Source organism: Sminthopsis crassicaudata, chromosome 5, assembly GCF_048593235.1.
Source record: "Sminthopsis crassicaudata isolate SCR6 chromosome 5, ASM4859323v1, whole genome shotgun sequence".
Classification (NCBI taxonomy): domain Eukaryota; kingdom Metazoa; phylum Chordata; class Mammalia; order Dasyuromorphia; family Dasyuridae; genus Sminthopsis; species Sminthopsis crassicaudata.
In genome coordinates, this window is record NC_133621.1 from 267,853,645 (window position 1) to 267,878,329 (window position 24,685).

The 24,685-nt window shown below is 36.2% G+C and overlaps 1 long non-coding RNA gene across 6 annotated transcripts in view; it reads right to left on the reverse strand.

Annotated features, from left to right (window-relative positions):
- The window catches only part of LOC141544612 (uncharacterized), a 35,291-nt gene extending 10,996 nt beyond the window's left edge, over positions 1-24,295 (reverse strand). The window contains exons 1-3 of one of the 6 annotated variants that reach the window (XR_012482700.1): positions 23,649-24,295; positions 22,717-22,973; positions 7,951-8,040 (exon numbers count right to left, since the gene is read on the reverse strand). This is a non-coding gene — a long non-coding RNA (uncharacterized LOC141544612). Of the gene's footprint in view, positions 1-7,815; positions 8,041-22,716; positions 22,974-23,648 lie in introns of those variants that run through there. The other 5 variants (XR_012482701.1, XR_012482697.1, XR_012482696.1 and 2 more) reach the window with 5 other exon arrangements.
- Positions 24,296-24,685: the final 390 nt, after the last annotated feature.

Consider the following 24,685-nt stretch of genomic DNA (forward strand, 5'->3'; position numbering starts at 1 on the left):
AGAATGACTGACTGGGCATCAGCTGATCCAGGAGAAGTTAAAAAAGTTCATTTTCTCCTAGGCAAAATTGTACCAAACTTGGGGAAATCAGCTTTTAAATTCAACATCACTCTCAGAGAAGATCTTGCTGAGAATATTCTTCTAATAATTAGCATTTACATAGGTTCAAAAGTACTTTTTATATGTAAACCCCATTTAATCCTCACAACATTCTGGTGGTGAGGGAGCTACTATTATTATTCCCATTTTACAGATCAAATAACTGATACTAAAAAGGATTGATGATTTGTCTTGGGTCACACATTTGGAGAATATTTGAGGTTGGATTTAAACTCAGATCTTTTTTATTGTCCAATCCTATATACCTTGTGCCACTTCTACAATGATCAACAACAACTACTAAGTATTCCTTAAAATGATGATTATTGCTGCTTATATCATATTAGTTAAAATCATAATAATGAGTGTACAGTCCTTTTGGTAACAAACTTAATTGCAGGTGCATTATTAGGAAAGAGTATTATGCTTCCCACATTATACAAAGTCCAATTTACATAACTGAATGATGAATGCCTAGGCAGAAGACCTATAAACACAACCAGGTTTAGAATATTTTCATAAATTCTGCTTTGTAGATTTTCAATTTTGGTTTTAAGTATGTCCATAAAAATCTGTCACTGACTTCATTGGCTTTTAATGGGACAAGAAACAAACAAATTAATTTCATTTGTTAAAACCTAAAATTTAATGATTTCTGCAAGCAATAGCTGATGTGAGCTGAGTTCTTTAGTTTGCATTTTTAGTTATCACTCTGAACCCTCATCTACAAACCTTGTCCCAACTCTTGTGACTGTATGGTAGCATCTAGGATAGTAACCTGAAACACAGTAGGTACCTGAGAAATGCTTGTCAATTGACTCAATTGTTATAATTTTCGACCAACACCTTCATTCTGTTTCAAGTAAGCTATGCCTCACTAGCTGTTGTGCTAAATATTATCCTGAATAGATAGAATTACCGATTGGGCTTCTGTGGAGCCGGGAGAAATGGGGAAAGTTCATTTTCTCCTAGGCAAAATATTACCAAATTTGGGGATATTTCTCATGGACTTGAATTCTTGCTCCTGTTTCCTTCTCTCCACACAGTGCGAGGTTTGTCTTCTGGGGATATTTAACATAATAAGGCTCTTGCCTTTTTAAAGCTATTATCCATGCTTTTTCTATTAGGAACAAAGAGTACACTGAATGAATGGGCTTCAAGACAAGTTATATTCTGCTGAGTTTTGCCTTTTACAAGTTAATTTTCAGGGAGAAGAAAGTCTTAGAAATAAAATCTGTTATAAAAATTTTAAACAGCAGGGGCTGAACCAAGATGGCAGAAAAGATACATATCTTTTTTTCTGACTTCTCCCCGTGTCACTCAAATTAACAACAAATTCACCCTCTGAACTAATTTTGGAGTGACAGAACTCACAAATATTTGGAGTGTAACAAATTTCCAGCAGAAGATAATTTGGAATATCTCCAGAAAAGATCTGTTTCAATCAAGCAAAGAGGGAGCGAGGCCAAGTGCGAGCTGGTGCAATGAGGACAGGCCAAGTAAAAAGGCAGTGCAAGACCCAGGGTGGTGGCACCTCCACAGCACCACACAATCAACTAGAGGAATCTATAGCAGTGCTGGCAACTCTGACCTGATGGTAAGCCAATAGATCAGCAGATTAGCTGTAAGCCATCTAATGCAAACACAAAAGACAAATAGTGAGTCCCTATACCTTAGAATAGTCACGGGACATGGCCAGGCCCACTCAGCACCGGAAGTTAGTCACTACTGATCCAGTGAGGCCATTGTTGCCTATAGATGAAGCTTGGATAATCTCCCCTTTACCCTAAAGGCAGATCTCAAACTTTTTTTTAAAACATGAGCAAAAAGGTAAAAAAGAATTCTGACCATAGATACTTTTTTATGGAGAAAGAGAAGAGTCAAAGCCTGAAGAAACTAAAAGCACATCATCTTGAGATGAAGCCCCAAAAAGTGATATGAATTGGTTCACATTTTACAGGGTTCTCTTGGAAGAATTCAAAATGTTAAAAGAGAGAAGAAAAATGGGGAAATGAAATGAGAACATTGCAAGAGGGTTTGGAAAACAAACAAAAAAACAAACAACAACAACAACAACAACAACAAAACCATAACATTTTCTAAAGAAAAAACCCTTATAAAACAGATTTGAAAACATGGATAAAGGACTCCTTGAATAACAAAATGTGTAAAATGGAAAAAGAATACAACTCCTTAAAAAACAGAATTAGTGAAATGAAAATGAAATCATAGAAGAAAGCAACTCATTTAAAATTTCAATTGTCCAAATACAAAAGAAAATTTAAAAAGTAACTGAAGAAAATAATTCACTAAACATTTCCATTTGGAAATCACTCAATGAGACATCAAAAATCAGTCAAGCAAAAAAAAAAATAAGTGAAAAAACATATGAGAATATCATTGGAAAAAAAAAAAACTGACTTGGAAAACAGATCTAGAAGAGACAATCTAAGAAAATGAAAACCATGATTAAAAAAGAGCCTCGACATTATCTTTCAGGAAATCATCAAGGAAAACTGCTGTGATGTCCTTGAACTAGAGAATAAAATAGCCACTGAAACAATTCATCCACCACCTCCTGAAAGAGTACCCAAATTGAAAACTCCAAGGGATAAAAGAGCTAAATTTCAGAACTATCAGACCAAGGAAAAAATATTGCGAGCAGCCTCAAATACCAAGAAGCCACAAGTAGGATTACCCCTGACCTTGCAGCTTTTAGCTTAAAAGCTCAAAGGACCCAGAATCTGATACTCTCAAAGACAAAGGAAATTGGAATGCAACCAAGAATCAATTATCAGGCAAAATTGATCATCATCTCTCCGGGGTGAGCTTTCAGTGAAACAGGTAAAGTTCAGTTATTTATGAGGAAAAGACCAGAGTTTACCCCAAAATTTGAACTGCAAATACAGAACTCAAAAGAAGCATAAAAAGGTAAAAATAAATGCACTCTTGAGAACTATATCTCCATTATGGGTATACTTAAGAGAATGCATGTATAATTTGGTTTTACTGTGATAATATAAAAAAGAAACTACAGATAGGAAGGGGGTTATACCGGAAAAAAGGAAAATGGAAGTTAAATGAGGGGAACATCTCATGAAGAGGCAAAGATGACCTATTATAATTGAGGGAGAAGAGGCAAAGATGACCTATTATAATTGAGGGAAAGAAAGGAAGGGGATGAACATTGTATGAATATTATTCTCATTGGATGTGGCTCAAAGAGAGAATATCAGACTATTTGGTTTCACAGAGAAACTTCCCTCACCTTGTAGAGAAGTGAGAAGTGAGAAGGGAAACATGACATGAAAAGGGAAAACATAAGTAGTGGGGGGAAAGTATAAGAAAGGGAAAGGGACTATAAAAGGGGAGGGCCATTTAAGGGAAGTGGTGGTCAGAAGCAAAATTCTAGGGAAGAGGGAATGAGGGAAAGGAAAGAGAAAAATACAATTTGGGGTAATAAGATGGCAGGAAATATAGAATTAGGCATTTTAACTGTGAATGGGAATGGGATGAACTCTTCCATAAAATGGAATCGAATAGCAAACTGTTTTAAAATCCAGAATCCTACAATATGTTGTTTACAAGATTTAAAGTACATTTAAAGCAGTGTGACACATTTCGGGTAAAGGCAAAAGGCTAGAGAAAGAATCTATTATGCTTAAAAAAGATAGCTATCCTGACCTCAGATCAAGGAAAAACAAAAAGTGATCTAATTAAAAGAGATAAGAAAATTATATCTTGTTAAAAAAAGATACCATTGATACCATTGATAATGAAGTAATATCAATACTAAACATGTATAAACCAACAGTTGTAGCATCTAAATTCCTAAAGGAGAAGTTAAGAGAGCTGCAAAAAGAAATCGATAGCAAAATTATAATATTGAGGGATCTCAAACCACATAAATCAAACCACAAAAGAAATAAGAAAGAAGTTAAGGAGATAAATAGAATTTTAGAAAAGTGAAGTATGACAGACTTTTGAAGAAAATTGAATGGATATTTTTTTTTCTTGGCAGTTTATGGAAACTATATAAAACTTGACCATGTATTAGGGCATAAAAACCACAAAATCAAATGAATAAAGGCAGAAACAGTAAATGGATTTTTTTTTTGAATCATGATGTAATAAAAATCACATGCAATAAAATGCCAGAGGAAAATAGAACAAAAAATAATTGGAAACTAAATAGTCTAATCATAAAGAATGAATGGGTGAAACAACAAATTACAGATATAATCAATAATTACATCCAATTGAATGACAATTATGTGGCAACATATCAAAATTTGTGTGATGCAACCAAAATGATAATTAAGGGAAATTTTACAGCTCTAGATGTTTACTTGGATAAAATAGAGAAGATCAATGAATTGATTGCTAAATCTAAAAAAGAAAAAGTGAAAATCCCCTAATTAAATCCCAAATTTTAAGTTCTAAAAATAAAATGGGAGATTAATAAAATTGAAAGTAAACAAGCTATTGAATCAATAAGTAAAACTAAGAATTGGTTTTATGAAATAAACCAACAAAATAGATAACCTTTAGTTAATGTGATTAGAAAAAGTAAAGAGAAAACTCAAATTATTAGTCTCAAAAATGAAAAGGGAGAAATTTCCACCAACAAAGAGGAAATTAGAGCAATAATTATGAGTTATTTTACCCAACGATATGTCAATAAATCGGATAATCTAAATGAAATGGAGGAGTACCTACAAAAATATGGACAATCTATATTGCCCAAGTTAACAGAAGAGGAAATAAATTATTTAAATAGTCCCATCTTAGAAAAAGAAATAGGGGGCATCTAGGTGGCCCAGTGGATAGAGCACCAGCCCTGAATTCAGGAAGACCTGAGTTCAAATTTGGTCTCAGACACTTAACACTTCCTAGCTGTGTGACCCTGGGAAAGTCACTTAACCCCAGCCTCAGGAAAAAAAGAAAGACAGAAAGAAAGAAAGAAAGAAAGAAAGAAAGAAAGAAAGAAAGAAAGAAAGAAAGAAAGAAAGAAAGAAAGAAAGAAAGAAAGAAAGAAAGAAAGAAAGAAAGAAAGAAAGAAAGAAAGAAAGAAAGAAAATGAAATAGAACAGGCTACTAATTAACTCCCCAAGAAAACATCTCTAGGGCCACATGGATTTACATATGAATTCTACCAAACATTTAAAGAACAGTTAATCCCAATACTATGCAAACTACTTGAAAAATAGGGAAAGAAGGACTCCTATCAAACTCCTTTTGTGACACAGATATGGTATTGATATCTAAACCAGGTAGTGTGAAAATGTTGTTATTGTGTAAAATGTTTTCTTGATCCTGTTTTCTTCACTCTACATAAATTGGTATCACTCTTCTCAAGTTTCTCTGAAATTATCTTTTATCACTTCTTAGAGCAGATTAATATTATGCTTTATTTTTATACCATTGTTTGTTCAGCTGTTTTCCAAATAATAAAAATGTCAATTTCTTTGACACCTTATCCCCCAAAAAGTTTTTCTGGGGTTTTTTATATTCATAGGTCCTCTAACACATTATTTGATCTCTTTCACCTATAGGCTTTAAAAAAGTATTTTGTTAGATTTGTTTTTTATTCTAGATTTTGGTCAGTTACAACTGAATTGACTAGCTTCAAGGAACTAAATCAATCATTGCACACTTCAATGAATTCCAGCTTATCACCCCCTTCATAAAAATATGGGACTTTGTCGATGATTTAGCTCTATGTCCATTCTCAGCAGAAAGTAGTTTTAGAAGATAGGATCATCACTCCTACTTCCAGGGGACTTTGGGCTCCATTGGTTTGTGGAGGAACTGGAATTGATTGATGAATGGTCCCCAAATTATCCAGTATCTGGATGAGTCTCCTGTTACAATGTATTTAAGATGACCCAAATTTTTACATCTCAGATATGGGATTCCATGATATGTTCAGGCTGCTCAGTAATATACTCTACAGCATGGTTAAAAAATACAAAGATGTTTCTAACTACATATGCTGTTTTAAGGAATGGCATTGGAATCTAAATCATGAATGTGCTAGGAAGATATATTATGTTGTAAAATGCTACAATTGTGTTTTATCCCAGTTAGCTATTAGATATGTCTTCTAATTTATTACCTATGGTTGTTATTATTGAACACACATCCTGTGTGATGGTGCCTACTAAGGTTAATCACCACTGCTACAGGTCATGGAGATAACATCAAAGGAAAATTAGGAAACAAAAGCAGGAAAAGGAGAATTGTTGGATTACTCATTGCTGGAGTTCTGGCAACTATAGCAGTTATTACAACACTTACTATTTCAGCTTCAGCTCCTAACAATCTATTCAGATTGTCCAATTTGCAAATCAATTAGCAAAAAAAGTATCATTAGCTCTTAATAAAAAGAACAAATTAATATAGATACTGAATTAAAAGAAGGACCAAAGTTAATGGAACAATCATTAATATAGTTAGGGGATCATGTAAACAATTTGGAAACTCAATCCCAACTAACTTGTGATTATAAATTCACTCATATATATTTAATTCTTCAGATGGGATAATGATACCACCAAAGTGACATGGTTTCAAATAAGGAAGAAAATAAAGGGAGCTATATTTAATTCCAACCTCACTTGAGATATATCTGAATTAACTGTCTTGGCAGAAAACATAGCAAAAAGCAGTGTCCCTGGAATTGATGCCGATAGCATAGCAAACTATGGCTAAAAAGTTTTGTGTTATTCTTATATTCATTGGCTTAGCGCCTTGTGCTTTCCCATATGTCTTAAAAAGGGGGGAGATGTAGAAGTCCATGAACAGAAGGAGTCTATTCCAGGTGTTGCTTAAGACCTACTCTCTGTTAGGGCGAGCCCATGTAGGCTCATCATCTCTTCAATCTTTGAACAATCTTTGAAAGAAATTCTTGGGGTAAATTTAGGAGAATGTATACAACAGCAGCAAGGCATTTCAACTACACTATTTATCCCTTAACAATGATTTAAGGAAATACTTGAGGTAGATACATTAGTCTGATCATTTCTACTACTTACTACACTGTTTTGAAAAGTACTTTGGTACTGATAAAGCATCACAACTATTTACAATTCTGTTGATGTTTATGAACATGACAACTAGGTTATTTACAATTCTGTGTTGATAATCATCTTGGTATTGATAGGTAAGATACATACTGAAATCTCAAAGTATTCATTGAGCATTAACTCTGGAATGTATAAGATGTCACCTGAAGATGTATTGTAACTCTAGCCAAAAGGGTATATTAAGCCTGGCACTCATGATTAATAAACGAAGACTGCAAAGCATATCTTCCACCTGACTTCAGAGATTCATTCACACTCTCAGTTATTCACTGAAGTTGGACGCCAACAATCTGTCTTTCAAAAACACTATTAACACAGCAAGAAGCAAGATTATCTTCCCAGGATTGGAGGCTCAGACTCCAGGAATGTGGAACACCCCAGGGTTGAGGATTGGGGTTCAGAGAAATGATTTATTTTCCCCATCCAACCTCTTACTACAAAGATACTCATGTTTGGAATAAACACTAGAGGGTCTAGAGAGAGTATTTAGATAAAGATTTTTGGCTCTTCTTTGGAAGTAACAGGACTGGAAGAAACAAAACTTGAGCTGAATCCATTCATTGGTAGTGATGGTGGTGCTTATTCTGCTGTACAGAAATATTCCTTATAGCCTCGAAAGGGGCCTAGCCATCTTCTCTCCTTCCCCTCAAGCACCACACCTCATCAACTACTGGTCCTTTATTTTTATAATGGTGGCTTTTTGTTTTTCAGGATCTGTGCAGGGATCGATTTTGGCAGAATTCATATGTTTCTCCCTCCTTACCTTCCTTCTCATTACCTTGGATGACATCAGGTGGTCCAATGTAGACTGAACATAGGCAGTTCTTCTGGACATATTTCTGCATTTGTCATGCTGCACAGGAGAGGTTGGATCAAAAGAAGAAGAAAATCAGAGGGCAGAAAACAGGCAAGCAGGCAACAACAGTGAAAGGTGAGAACACCGTGTCCACATTCAGCATCCTTAGTCCTTTCTCTTAAGTTAGACTCCTCTATCACAGGTTCGTTGGGGTTGCTCTGAATCACCTCAATCAATAAGAAGAAAAATTGTCCTGACCAGAAACATGGATAAACAAAGATAACCTGCATTGGTCCTTTCTGTCCTATGAAAAGAGCACTAGATTTGGAGTTAGGCAAAGAGCACTGGATTTGGAGTGGGGGAAGGGAAACTTAAGACACATGAGTTTCACTTTATTTTCCTAGTAAAATGGGAATAATGATATTTGCATCTCCTTCACAAGGTTTTTAGAATTAAATGAAATAATGTAAATAACATACTCTGTAAACTCAAGTTTAATATTAAATAAATGTGAATTGTAATTTTTTTAAAAAGTTAATTGTGTCAACAATAACTTGAAGATGCCACAAAGGTGTTTTTTTAAAGTGATTGTATCAAATGGTACCCTAGTACATTCCCAAGTAAGTTTTGCTATTCTTGATCCTGAACAAAGTCAGACATTCAAAACGACATCTTGCACATACCTTTCAGCAAGAACAAGGTGAAGAACAAGGTAAGTGGGCAAACCAGAATATAAGATTGGCATCCTTTCTGAAAAGCTTTTTAAAGCTGAAAATAAGTTATGTTTACCTGAGGGAAAAGACACTAATTTTAAAAGACACATAGAATTAAATCAGATTTGTTATAAAGGAACTTGAATGCACATATCAAATGGAAAAGGAAAAACATAAGAGATCTATTCTCAAAAAGAGTCCATGTGATGAGATTTAGGTTTTGGGGTTCCCTTTAGTAGGCCTAGATTTGGGAATGATAAGGTCTAGATTTAGGGAACCAAAATAAGCTTAGGGTTTCTGGTGGTCAGAGAGTTAAATGATAAGGTCCAGTGGCAGGTTTGGGATTCAGGGAACTAAATGGAGAGGTTTGGATCCCCTCTTGGGATTTGGTGCAAAGATAGGGAATTTGGGGGAACTCCCTTCTGGCAACACAGGGATTCTCTATAAAGGAATTTACAGGCCTGAAAACTGAGATTTGTAAAAGATTTATTATAGGGATTGGGAAGTAATGTTAAAAATCCTGACAGAGAGGCCTAAGGTCTCATTAGGGAGATAGGTGAGGATAAAGAGAGGATAATACTGGAAGAGAATAGTATTCCAATAGGCAGAGGTTTCCTAGATATGGCATGGCATGGCATGGCATAGCATGGCATGTTTAGAACCTCTGCAAAGAGAGGATTCTAGTTTGGCTCTTTTATAATAGGAGCTTTGGCTACAAGCTGAAGGGGGCTAGTGGGTGGAATCTCAAGTTAGCTCATCTCCTAGCTGGGTTTCAGCTTGAGCTGGAATTTGAATAGAATGAGTTTCTTTAATTCAATAGGATCGGAATTCTTTTGCTATATAACATATTAAAACTGCCTGTTTCCCTTGGGCAGGGTCCCTCACTGAGGCAGAGTTAAAGATTTTCTCTTTCAAGGAGTTTTAGAGTTTCTGGGTTCCTTCTTCACATGCCAGAGATTTTAACCCAAAGGCAGAGTGAAATTAGTTTACTCTGACAACAGCTTGAAGATGCCCAAAGCAGAGGTGTCTTTAAATTAATGATATCAAATGGTGTCTTGGTATAGTTTAGGGATCTCTCAATGAATCTTTATGCTAAAACTGAAAAACAAGGTTTTGTGGTAGAAGAACAAGATTGACTTTTTAATTCTCTCTTCTATCACAAAATCTTGCTTTTCAAATCAATGAACATACCATTTTAAGAGAGCAAATACATAATTATGAAAGTGAGAAGATAGAAAGAGCTTTAGATTTTTAAATGATGTCATCTCAAAACATTTTACATTTTGAAATGAAATGTTAAATTTATTTTCAACAAAATAAATTAGGAATTTGAATTTTCAGCAGCCTGAAGATAAAACTTTTCAATGTAAAATTGTGACATGCAAGAAAGGGGAATGATAAAAATCAAACTGATATTCATTTTTAGATAAGATCATTTATTTTGATTAAAACTGTTGTGCAACTTATGACATTATAAAGGCAGAGTACTACTTAACCACTTGTAAGTAAACTTGATAAATTTGTATTTCTAATAATTTGTCTCATATTCCATTTAAATGGTTCAATGGAATATATTATGAGAAATGCTAAAACAAAATTCTGAAAAAATATTCTAGGTGTAGGTAATGTAACAAATAAAATTAGACATCTGAATTGAGATTGGAACATTATAGTCCGACAATTGATATGAGACATTATAGTTACCCTTTCAATAATCTTTGAAATAGGTTTATCAATATTACTAGATTTAATTCAAACTATTTTGAACTACTTTTAGAAATATGAATCATATTTTTTTTAGTGACATGACTAAGATAAGACATTACTTTAACCAGAAGAAAGGGAATAAACTATTGACTGCCAGGCTACAGCCATAGAGGAGAAGACCAACACAAATAGAGGTTGGCAAGGAATTGGCAGTGTGTGTTCCTGCAATTGCTCTCAATAAAAGAAGCAAAATGCTCCAAGAGAATCAAGGTTCCCAGATGGGAGCATAAGTTTCTCAGGTCATTTCCCTGGAGGAGACAGCTCTTCTCTGAAGTAAGAGATCTTCTTATAATGCAAATTAACAGTGGCATTTATATTAGTTAGGTTATCTCAATGTATGTGCAGATTTATTACATATTACATACATACATTACCTAACTACTTTTTCAGGCGTGTGCTCTAAATGCTTTGTGTATTGGCAATTCACCACTTTTGTGTGATATTAATAAAAAAGTGCCAACAGCCTAAGGTGGGAAGGAAGAAGGCAATGAGAAGAAGGCAGAATTGAAAGTCAGTAGAGATGTCACAAGACAAAAAAGACAAATAGAATACAAGTTAAGGACAGAGAATTGTCATTGAATACAATCAGTGTCTCACAGTACAGGCAGTGAGATATAGGACAATAAATCAGATAGCTCCTATATAGAAGCACTTAGCTGAAAGCTGAGATTAGTAAGCAGCAGCTAAGGCACAAGACTTGGGATTCCAGTTATTTTTAAGGAAGTTTAGTTAGGAGACCTGTCTTCTGGGACCTTAGTGCTATTTGGTGATGAAAAGACTAAACTTGTCTCTTTGTAAATTCTTAGGTTGATGTGAAACGAAACTATTCTTAGGTTGATATGACATGAACCTGAGGGAGGAAAAGATAATATTTCCTAGGACACACACAGACCTAAAAAGGTCTAACCTGTAAACTTAACCTAACCTGAAAGGAATATAGCATCTTAAGAAAGTGAGCTATTGCAAGGGAAAGGAGGGAGTGAGAAGCCAGCATGAGACTGAGCATGGTGAGCTAATAAGTAACTTAAGGGAACATCTACACTTTGAGGACATTGTTTATAAGGGAAGAAAGGGGGCATGGTATTACAATTTGGATTTCTGATTGGATACAGGGTTTTGAAAGACCTCCATCAAGGGTGGGACTGGAAGGCTGACATTCCCTGGTTGCCTCAGGGAGTATTACAATTTTATCTCCAGGCTTTCACTGTTACCTCACCTACCCACCCCAGGACCTCATCACTAGAGGATTTTATATTGGGTTTCAGTGATTTTTCGTCTCTTCCCATTGTAGAGTTTATATCAACTAGAATGTATATACATATACATTGTATTAATAGAGAGCATTGTCAAATGGGAGAAATATTAGACTTGTTTTATTCATGAATGGAAGGTATAGATCTGCAAATTGAGTTTTGATGTAGAGAAAAAAAACTTTCTAACAGTAAGAAGGATCCCAAAGGGAAATAGGTTATTTTAAGAAAGACTGCTTTTAAGGTGAAACCAGTCTTTTAAGGGGAATATTTGTAGGGCCTCTTAGGAAATAATACCTTTTTAAAAAGATTTTAAAGCACAAATAAAGCACCAATTTGATTGCACAAATTTGATAGCAAGGTGATCCCTATGAACATTAAGAAACCTCACACTTAAAAGTTAAGGACTTAAAAAGAAGACTTAAAAGTTAAGGACTTAAAAACAAGTTAAATTGATTTAAGACAGTGAAGGAGTCACATTAGAATTTCTATTTTCATTTCAGCAATTTTCTGTTTCTCTAAATTGTAATCATTCTTTAGGAGCAGGTTTCTTGGGGAGCTTGTAGAGGCAGCCTTCCTTTCAGTTCAGTTCAATAAAAACAAAATGCAGCCAGGAGTTGAAGTTCAGATCCTTTATTGTGTCCTTCAAAATCCTGAATCTTTTCCTGGGCCCAGTTAGCTTTCTTAGAGGCCTATCCCTCTCTTTGTTTCCCGCAAGCTCATGTGCAAATGGCTCCAGCCAGCACGAAGGTTGAAGTGGGATTGAGTCTGACTCTGAATACCCCAAGAAGTTTTCCCAAAGTCCTCCTTGGCCCTGAGAGCCTCTTGCTTATATGCTGCCCCCTGAGCACACACCAATCATTTCATCACCAGGAAACCATTATTTGCTGTAGGATTAATTCAATGCTAAATTAGATTTAATCATTGTCTCCTCAATTCCACTCAGTACTTCAAGTTCTGGCCCATAACATCTCCTTGTAGGGTTAGATCAATCATACTGAATTAGGTAATTATATCCATTCCAGTGACTTAGCACCTTATAAGAATCCTAACACATTTCTATTGTCACTACCTTCCACCAATTAGTGATGAAGACCATCTCATTCCACTATGCTTTATACAATGCTTTTTTTTTATTTTAGAGAAGCAAAGATTTTCCCCTCCTGCAGCAAGAATAATAAATGATTACTCCACCTAAAACTACATTTTAATTTAATACTCTAGTATTTGATATTAAGACATTTCTTCAACTCTGAAACTATATACCACTAAAAGGGAAAAATCCTAAAGATGTTTTTAAAAAGTAGTAAAGTAGTAAAACTAAAAATTATTTTGGAGACAAGTAAAAAAGTACCACTTGAGAAATCATAAAAGTTTTAACTATTTGTGACGACTAGAGAGAACCTAAAAGCAGTTACTAAAATGAAAAACCAAATAAAATACCATTTCAAAATAAACTTCAAATAAAATTCAAAGTCAAAACGAAAAGATAAGTAGATTTCCTGGGAAGAAGAAAGAAATGACAGATGATTGACTAAATCTAAGAGGCAAATAATAATAATAATAATAATAATCTGCTTACAAGACTATCTGAGGCATATAGCAGCTTAGAAATTTTCGTCCCAAGTGAGGATGATTATGATTTGACATAGTCATAATCCAATAATCTTGCCTAGGACTGCAAAGATTGGGGCTAAACCTAGAGTCAAGTTCTCTTTCTAGAATCTCAACTATTATGATCATTAGATAAAAACAATACATAAGGCCTAGAAATACTGATAATAATCCTGTACTAGGGATTGGGAGTAAATAGGGAAGTAAAATACATCTGAAATTGACCTACCAGAAGTGTAAAATGGTAGGTGAATTTCAAGTGCATTGTACTTCCATGTTTGGCTGCAAAGCTGCAAGAGGATGCCTCTTTAAAAAACAATACTCAAAAAGGATGGAGATCATACACACTTGATCCACCTGTGGGCACTAAAAGGTGAAGGGAAAACCCCTTTTTCTTTCCTTTTACCTTGTGGCTCAGAGAAATGGGCTGTGGTATTTGTTTCTCTTCTGTTTTTATTTGGCCTTATCGGTTTCTAGGCAGAAGTGATAGAATCCCCATCAGAGCTAGGAGTTTAAGCCATGACAATATAGGATTCAGCAGCCAGCCAATTCAGTAGAAAAGCGTAAAGAATTCACATGCCTGGCTGTAACGTTCAGCCTACCTTTCTGGAGATCCTCTGGAAGGGCCATATATGAAAAGATTCAACTTGTCTCTTTGTAAATTCTTATATATGCTCTTTAAAAGAATGCAATTTGGAAATTAACTTCCCTGTGTATAATTTCTATGATTCATTGTATCTATCTGTATTGGACAACTAAGTGAGGTATTCTGAGAGAGCAACGAAGCTGATACTATAAAGTATACATGCAAAACCAGTTGCCTTCAGTTATAATCATTAATTACAAGCCTGCTTTTTGCCTGTCTTTATATGAAAATCATATTGTAAATCTTTATTTTAAACTGAAAATATGGATAAATAAAGTTTTCCAAGCACTTAGGATTTGCTTGGGACAGGAAAGTTCTTATTGAAATCATCTAAAGAAAAAAAAATAGCATATATGTACATAAGGCTGTAGATATGCAACTGAACAAAATGTATATTGAGTTGCATTTTCTATGATTACTAGAAGCTTCTTTTGCTCTATATTGTGTACAATAGGTTGACCTGTTGTTTCTAGTAGTTTGGTTGGAGGCATGAAGCATGGAGTAGACACTATTTGCCCATCCTGGTACAAGGTAGTATCCCTATCTTCTGACATTTTCATTTGATTTCTCTCAACTCATTGAGTTCTCTCATCTCTCCTCTCCATCTCTCTCTTGCCTTGCCTTGCTTACTCAAATCCCAGCTAAAATCTTCCTTTCTACAAGACGATTTCCCCAATCCTCCTTAATACTGATGTCTTCCTCTGGTGATTTTCTAGTTTGTCTTGTATGTAATATCATGTTTGTACTTAGCTATTTTCACATTGTTGCTTCCGTAGGAATATGAGTGTGCTGACAGTGAGGACTTTCTTGTATCATTCTTTGTATACTCAGCTTTTAGTGCAATGTAAGTTACATAGTAGACAATAGATTTATTGAATGACTGTTACTCACACATAGCGCTCCATCACCTGTCATAAAGTATCTTCACTGGCTGTTCCCATACCTGGAATGCTCCTCACTTCCATCTCCTGGCTTCCTTCAAGTCTCAGCTAAAGTCTTGCCTTCTATACATGCTTTATCACCCTTAAAACTAGAGCGTTCCATCTGAGACTACTCCCACTTCAGTTTATAAGTATCTGATTTACACTTAGTTGTTTTGACCCATGTAATCTGACAATCTCTCTCTCTCCTTTCCAATGCATCATACTTCTTCAACATACATTTTGTGCTCCCAGAAATACCCTCATTTTCTATTTCCTCAACTTTCTCATTTCATACAGTATACTTCATCATACCTTGACCTGATACAAAGATAGTTAGACCTCTGATCACCAAATAATACAGCACTGCTGCCCTTATAAATTCTCAATTTCTTATTTGATCACACTCTATTCTCATCCCACCTCTTTGCAAATTTAAACCCTGTTCTTCATCCAGACCTGACCTCTAATCCCAGATTAGACCATCCCTTCTGGACTAGCTTTTCTTCTTTCCCCATTTTGATTCCCTGGCGAAGCATTCAATTTGTCTGTTCAACTCTACATACCCACTTATCAAATTGCCAACTGTATCTTTCTCAGACTCAGTCTTGAATCATTCCTGCCCTTGAATCACTCCTGCCCTGCACTGCCTTTGCCCTTATATACATGCTACAGAAAAGAATGCAACTGTGGGCTACTACTACATAACCTCAGCCGGGTTCTGAAAGACTATTTATCTCATTTAATCAATCAAATACTTTCAGCCACTGTCTTCTCCTTCACCTCTCTCACATGAAGAGGTGGCGCTTCTCCTTGCCAATGAAAATGCCTCTACACATACAAGCAATACCATTCTATCTCACCTATCATTTCTCTTTAAACATTCCTCTTCTCACTTAACTTCAATCATTCCCTGCATCCTGGCTATTCCCCTGCTTGCCTACAAACATCCCCAAAGAACCTTTACTTATTCAATCCATACCCTCTATCATCCCAAATCCCTACTGTCTTTTGTAGCTAAATGCCTTAAGAAGCCCGTTGACAACTGGTATCTCCACTTCCTCTCCTGTCATTTTCTTCTAATACTCTGTGTTCTATCTTCCAAATTCTTCAAAATTATTAGTGATCTCTTAATTGCCAAATCCAATGGTCTTTTTTCAGTTCTCATCTCTACCTCTCTGCAGTCTCCCTTGGTGATGAACTCCTCTGACTGACCTCGTCCAATGCAGGGGTAATCCCTGCTCCTTCATTTCTCTGTACCTATTGCTGACACAAATAGTAATGGTTTAATAGAAGCAACAACTTTTGGCCTTGGCACCTTTATTCTTCACATATTTCACCAGATGGGGTAGTTAGGTGGCATAATGAATAAGAGATCTGGGTCTAGAGTCAGGAAGAGTCATCTTGAGGGGCACCTAGATGGCAAAAAGGAAAAAGCACTTGCGCTGGAATTAGGAGGGTTTGAATTCAAATCTGTCTTTAGACACTTAACACTTCCTTGTTGTGTGACTAGGCAGACGAGTCACTTAACAAGGTTTGCTTCATTTGTCAAAATGAACTTAAGGAAACAGCAAACCATTCCAGCAACTTTGCCAAGAAAATTCCCTTCATTTTAGACATGACAGAATTTCAGCATAAGAGAATAGTATTTCCTCCCACATCATCACTAATGAAGAATAAGTTAGTTTTTGTTTTAAAATAAAAAGCAATTTTTCATTCATTAAAAATGAACAGGCACTTTCCAACAATGAGATGATTGATGCCAGTTCCAATGATCTTGTGGTGAAGAAAGCCATCTGCATCCAAAGAGAGAACTGTGGGAACTGAATATGGATCACGACTTAAACATTCTCACTCTTTTATTTTTTATTCACTTGCATTTTGTTTTCTTGCTCATTTACTTTCCTTTTTTTAATCTGATTTTTCTTGTGCAGCAAGAAAAGTATATGTTTATACATATTAGATTTAACATATATTTTAACATGTTTAACATATACTAGATTGCTTGCCATCTAGGGGAAAGAGTGGGGGCAAGGAGGAGCAATCTGAAACATAAGGCTATGCAAGGGTCAGTGTCAGATTATCGATGCATATGTTTTGAAAATAAAAAGTTTTATTAAAATAGTTTTAAAAAATTAATAGGCAGCAAAACCATTTTGCTGACAAATAGAGTAGCTGATCACTGGAATAGGTTAATTTCATGGTCAAAACAGTCAATAACTATAGCAATCTGTAACCCTGGCCCTCAGTTTCCCTTCTCATCCATGGGGTAAATATAGTACAACAAACTATTATTCACCCTTGTTATACAACTGTGGGATAGCCCTGGGAACAAATATCGCTGTTGGATAGCCCTGGGAACAAATATCGCTTTCAGAACATCATCCTGGGTGGATTTTGGCCAAATCCAACAGAGCAGAGTTATCTACATACTAGAGCAAGTTACTCCAGTAACAATTTTCTCACCCTTGACAAGCTCCAGAAGGTCTGGCTCCCCTTCTATATTTGCTGGAGAAAGTGAAGTTAGCGTCGTTGGCATGTAACCTTCTTTGCTCCTTGGGTTATTTAAGTCACATTTATGCTTATGCATAAATTGTCATCTCACACCAATCTGATCAATTGAATCAAATGATCTTGGGCGACATCTAGTGGTTCTGTCCAAGATTGCCCTTAAATTCTCAGTTAAAGCTCTTCACCCCTATTCTCTCACTCCAGCAGCCAAAGCTGCTCTGGCACAAGTTATATAGACTCTCTTCACTCAGGGTCTCATCATTATGACCCAGAACTTCCAGTTACCTTGTCTCTTTCTCCTGCTCCCGAATACCTTACAGCCTTACTCCACCAAGGTGATTCTATTTTAGAATGTTTTTTCCCTTCTATTCAGCCTTACCATGTGATTTTACCTTATGCTGCTTTGGCAGGACACCTCCTGCAAAGAGCAATTAAAAGAACTCTAAAGCTTCCTTGTTTCTCTGTTTGTCTCAATCCTTTGGTCTACCACATCCTTTATGTCTATCCAAGCTAATGAACACTTTGCAGTTTTTCAGGTGGCAATCTTCCACAGAGGCTCTAATTTGTTTCAGTTGTTTACAGCATATCATTATTGCTTTGCAAAAAACAAGAAGCTATTAACCAACATTTATTACAACTTATAATTGAAGTAAGAGATACATTATTAGTTTTAGGAGATCATGTAGATTACTCAGAACCACAATTTATGTTGACATGTGATTATAGGGGGAGCTAGGTGGGGCTGCTAATAGGGCACCAGCCCTGAACTCAAGAGGACCTGAGAGCCAATCTGATCTCCAACACCTAACACTTTCTAGCTGTGTGACCCTGGGCAAGGCACTTAACCCCAATTGTCTCAGAAAAGAAAGAAAAAAAAAAAGGAATGTTATTTTAGATTTCACCCTCTGTATGTCACTGCTGTAACATCCTTCTAAGAATGGTGTTAATATGGCAAACTTTGAAAAAATCATATGAACTGGGCTTCTACAAATCAATCTGACCCCAAAGGCATTGATGAATTCAGGAATTTGTTCCAGCAAGCCTTGATTTCTTGGCACTTTGCCTTCTCCTGCCATGGTTCTATTATCACTGCTCCTTTGTTGATATTTACATTCTGTTGACAGATATCTTGGCTTTGTCAAGTTGCAGGGGGTGTGTACAAAACAGTTGGTGGTTATTGATCACCTGGTACTTCTGCAACAAATTGCCTGCTTCCCAAACAATCAGACTTGCTTAGTCTGTGATTAGTTTGCAGAATTCCAGGTCATTCTGATCTGGCACTGAAACCCTCCTTCGAGCCAGCCAGCAGACAGTCAAAGGCTGAAAAGGACTGGGAACAGATATGCTGGAATGGAATGGTAAATAGGCTGGATAGAAGGTGATACTTTATCTGAAAACATTAAAGTTTTTCTTTGAACCCTAAATTGACAGTCGCTTCATACTGTGATTGATTTATCTACTTTTTGTTTTTCTTTTGTTTCCTTAGCAACTTTGTGGTTTTAGAGCTTAAGAGAAGGCTCAAAAACTACAAAACACTTTGCACACAAATAAAGTCAGATCTAACCAATTAGAAAAATATTAAATGCTCTTGGATAGGTAGAGCAAATATAATCAAGATGACAGTGTTACCTAAAATAATTTATTAGTTAAAAAGTTAAAATTTATTTAAAAATAAATTATTTAGTAGTTAAAACTATTTAATGACCTAGAAAAAAATAACAAAATTCATCTGGAAAAACAAAAGGTCAAGATTTTCAAGGGAAGTAATGAAAAAAAATCAAATGAAGGTGGCCTAGCTGTGCCAGATCTAAAACTGTATTATAAAGCAGGGGTCACCAAAATCATTTGGTATTGGCTAAAAAACAGACTAGTTGATCAGTGGAATAGGTTAGGTTCACAGGACAAAATAGTCAATAACTTTAATAATCTAGTGTTTGACAAACCCAAAGACCCCAGCTTCTGGGATAAGAATTCACAGTTTGACAAAAACTGCTGGGAAAATTGGAAACTAGTATGGCAGAAAGTAGGCATTGACCCACACATAACACAGTACACCAAGATCAGATCAAAATGGGTTCATGATTTAGGCATAAAGAATGAAATGAGAAGAACAGAGGATAGTTTACCTCTCAGACCTGTGGAGGAGGACCAAAATTTGTGACCAAAGAAGAACTAGAATCAGTATTGATCACAAAATACAAAAATTTTGATATCAAATTAAAAAGCCTTTGTACAAACAAAACTAATGCAGACAAGATTAGAAGGAAAAAAACTGGGAAAATATTTTTACAATCAAAAGTTTTAATAAAGGCCTCATTTCCAAAAAGGCCTCATTTCTAAAATATATAGAGAATTGACTCTAATTTATAAGAAATCAAGCCAATCTCCAATTGATAAATGGTCAAAGGTTATGAACAGACAATTCTCAGATGAAGAAATTGAAACTATTTCTAGTCATATGAAAAGATGCTCCTACTCATTATTAATCAGAGAAATGCAAATTAAGACAACTCTGAAATAGAATGACAGGGAAAGGAAATGCTGAATTGTTGGAGGGGATGTGGGAAAACAGGGACACTGGTACCTTGTTGTTGGAATTGTGAATACATCCAGCCATAATGGAGAGCAATTGGGAACTATACTCAAAAAGTTATCAAACTGTGCATCCCCTTAGACCCCACAGTGTTACTACTCCCAAAGAGATATTAAAGAATGGAAAGGGACCTGTATGTGCAAAAATGTTTGTGGCAGCCCTCTTTTGGGGGCCAGAAATTGGATGCCCCTCGATTGGAGAATGGCTGAATAAATTGTGGGATATGAATATTATGGAATATTATTGTTCTGTCAGAAGTGACCCACAGGATGATTTCAGAAAGACCTGGAGAGATTTACATGAACTGATGCTGAATGAATGAGCAGGACCAGGAGATACTTGTATACTTCAACAACAATACTACAGGATGATCAATTCTGATGGATGTGGCCATTTTCAACAATGAGATGAACCAAGTCAATTCCAATAGAGAAGTAATGACCTGAACCAGCTACATCCAGCAAAAGAACTCTAGGAGATGATTATGAACCACTACATAGAATTCTCAATCCCTCTAATTTTGTCCGTTTGCATTTTTGATTGCCTTCAGAGGCTAAATGTACACTATTTCAAAATCCGTACAAATCTTTTTGTACAGCCAAACAACTGTTTGGACATGTATACATATATTGTATTTAATTTATACTCTAAAATATTTAACATGTATTGCCATCTGGGGGGAGGGAAGGAAGGGAAAAATTAGAACAAATGGTTTGGCAATTGTCAAGGTTGTAAAATTACCCATGCATATATCTGGTAAATAAAAACTATTAAAATAGTAAAAAAAAAAAAATTGGACTGCTGGTATGAGGAGACAGAAAGTAAACTGGTCCTGGGAATTCAGCATGTAGAGACTGAGTTCTAAGCTTCCAGAATCCTTACAATGAAAGTCCTGGGGAAATTGACAGAATTGGAGACTGCATAAGTGAAGGGATATCCCTTACTGGAGTAAGCTCTCCACCAGAAATTCACTCTAAGGTCTCTGACTTCCTGATTTTAGTTCCTACTGATAGTGAAGCCATAACAGGAGAAAGAAAGAGACATAGGCAGAAACAGAGACAGGGGGAGAGAAAGGAAGGAGACAGAAAGAAAAGACATGAATAAAAATTTGGTAACTACCACTAGTCATAGGAAAACTCTAGATGTGTTTTATCACTGCTCTCAGAAAACAAGTGACTACTCCCTGTAAACTGATCCAAACATTTTGGAGAGCAATTTGGAATTATGCCCAAAGGGCTATCAACCTGGGTATACCCTTTGATCCAGCAGTGTTTCTACTGGTTCTGTAGACCAAAAAAGATCATAAAATTGGAAAAGGATCTACATGTGCAAAAATATTTGTAGCAGTCTTTTTTATCGAGGCGAGCAATTGGAAATTGAGTGAATGTTCATTAATTGAGGAATGACTGAATAAGTTATGGTATATGAATGTTATAGAATATTATTTTTCTATAAGAAATGATCAGCAGGATGATTTTAGAAAGACCTGGAGAGAATTACACAAACTAATGCTGAGTGAAGTGAGCAGAACTAAGAGAACATTGTACACAGCAAGATGGTGATTCAGACCAATTCTCATAAATTTGTGATGGAGAAAGACATCTATATCTAAAAAGAGGAATGGGGAGACTTAATGTGAATCACAATCTGGTATTTTCACATTCTTTGTTATTTGCTTTTTGTTTTCTTTCTTTTTCTCCCCTTGTTGATGTGATTTTTCTTGTGCCTCAAGATAAATGTAGAAATATGCATAGAAGGAAAAAAAAAGAGAGAAAGCTCAGCAAAAAATAAAATGTCTTGACCATAAACACCGGTGTTTCTCCTTTTCTTGCTTTCATGGTCTCTATGAGTGCTAGCAGGTCTGTCATTGGTATTCCACAATAAAGAGTGATATTAGAAGCAAACTAGCAGAACATAGAATAGTTTGTCATTCAGATCTGTTGAGAAGGACGAAATTTGTGACCAAAGAAGAACTGGAACTCATAACTGAACACCAAATACATAATTCTGATTATATTAAGTTTAAAAGTTTTTGTACAAACAAAACTAATGCAGACAAGATTAGAAGGGAAGCAATCAATTGGGAAAACAGTTTTACGTTAAAGAATTATGATGATAAAGGGCTCATTTCTACAATATAGAGATTATTGACTCAAATTTATAAGAATTCAAGACATTCTCCAATTGATAAATGATCAAAGGATATTAATAATTTTCAGGTGAAGCAATTAAAACCATTTCTAGTCATATGAAAGGGTGCTCTAAATCACTATTGATCAGAGAAATGCAAATTAAGACAACTATGAGATATCACTACACATCTCTCAGATTGGCCAAGATGATAGGAAAAGATAATGATGAATGTTGGAGTGGATGTGGGAAAACTGGGACACACACAATGTTAGTGGAATTGTGAACCGAATTAGCCATTCTGGAGAGCAATTTGGAACTGTGATCAAAAACTTATCAAACTGTGCATGCCCTTTGATCCAACAATCTTTTTGCTGGGCTTGTACCCCAAAGAGATCTTAAAAGAGAGAAAGGGACCCACATGTGCAAAAATATTTGTGGCAGCCATTTTCAAGAAATTGGAATCTGAGTCGATGTCCCTCAGTTGGAGAATGGCTGAATAAGTTCTGGTATATGAATGTTATGGGATATTATTGTTTTATAAGAAACAATTAGCAGGATGGTTTTCGAGAGGTCTGGAGAGACTTACATGAACTGATGCTAAGTAAAATGAGCAGAACCAGGAGATCACTGTACACAGCAACATGCTGATCAGTTCTGGACATGACACTTTCCAACAATGGGAATGCTGAGGCCGGTTCCAAGGATCTTGTGATGAAGCGAGCCATCTACATCGAGAAGGGATTGTGGGAACTGAGTATGGATCATAACCTAACATTCTCTTTTTGTTGTTGCTTGCTTGCATGTGGTTTTCTTACTCATTTTCTTTATCTGATTTTTCTTGTGCTGCAAGATAATCGTATAAATATGTTTACATATATTGGATTTAACATGTAATTTAGCATATATAACATATATTGGATTGATTGCCATCTAAGAGAGGGAGTGGGGGAAAGAAGGAGAAAATTTGGAACACAAGGCAATGCAAGGGTCAATGTGGAAAATTATCAATGCATATGTTTTGAAAATAAAAAGTTTTAATTTAAGAAATAAACAAACAAACAAACAAACAGAACACTTTTCGACCTCTTCCAGCCCTATTTTATATAAGGAGAAAACCACATCCAGAGAGGCTGAAAGACTTCCCGGGTCATGCAAGCAAGAAGTGGCTTTGATTTCATGTTCTGTTCTTTTCACTATTCTCTTAGTATGGGTATACTCTACCCATACTCTAACTATAGTAGATGTCCAAATAAAGCAGTACTGTCACTACCAAAAAAAATTAATAAAAAAAAAAAATAAGCAGGAAAGACAGGTGGCTCCAATTTTCAGTACTTGTTATCTAATCCCTAGGAGGAAAAGTCTGACCTTGATCCTGTCCCAGGTGCTGAGAGGGATTTCTTTTCGGAGGGTTAATGGTGGTGGGGGGGGCAAGGACTCACATGGAAGGATGGGGAGTGTCTTTGGCTACTCTGTTGTGGGTCTTCCCTTCTCCACCCCTCTCCAAACATTTGCTCTTACCCCTTCACCTTATTCAGATCATTCACGTTGTGCTTTCTGAGCAGGGGACTGCTGCACCTTCGCCACATCCCCGAGCAATGCAACTTTGTGGATGTTCCCGAGGTCCTTGCTCCAGACCAGGTATCCTTCTGTGATACATACCTAGTATCTTGTGGTTCGTTCATACAGCACTTTTCATACTTTATCTTTATTTTTTATTGCACTTTTAGTTTGGACTCCAAGTAACAAGGCAGTTTGATGAAGAGGCGAAACTGCCCCTTCTTGCTGAGGTGGAAAATCTTCTTCATCCTGGACACAAGTTGAATGAAGCCAGGGGAGAGGGCTGGTTGAGAGAACTGGCGGGTAAGTCCCCTCTTGGGTCCCTCAGCCTGCTCGGAAGGAGAATTAAAGGGGGAATAAACAGGTAAATCACAAGTAACTGGAGGCCGGAGGTTTAGAGACTTATGAGCCCACAGCAGTTTTAACCGATTTAGCCCTAGAGAGCCGCCTGCAATCCTAGCAATGGCAGGAGGGAAACTGAACTGCGGCTGTGTTTGTCAGGTCCGTGGTTCATATGGATGCGAAAAAGGGGGAAATCACTGACAGGTGGGTGCGTCCGTTAGCTCTCAGCTCGAGGAGTCCAAAGTTCTAGGTCTTGCGTTCGAATCTTGGAACTGCTCTGTTGCTTACTTTGATGGATTCACCATTTCCTTTGCCCGTCTCGGTTTCTTCTACTGTAAAATGAAGACATTCTACTAGATAATTTCTCAAATATCTTGCAACCCCTAACAGTTCTGTGAAGTTGAAGAAGGCGCCCAGATTGAAAAGGAGTCCTGGAATAGACAAATGTAGTGTAGATTCCTTTTTTGATACTTCCTTCCTTGTTATTGACTTCATGAGTGTCTGGGAAAGATTTGTACGGGACAGAGAGCCTGTCCCATGGAGAGGAGAGCTGTTCTCAATCAGGCAGTCCTGAGTTCAAGCCCATCCTATACAGCATTTAAATTGTCTTATTCATGCTGTAATTTATGGAGGAGCAGAAGGGAGAAGAGGTTTAC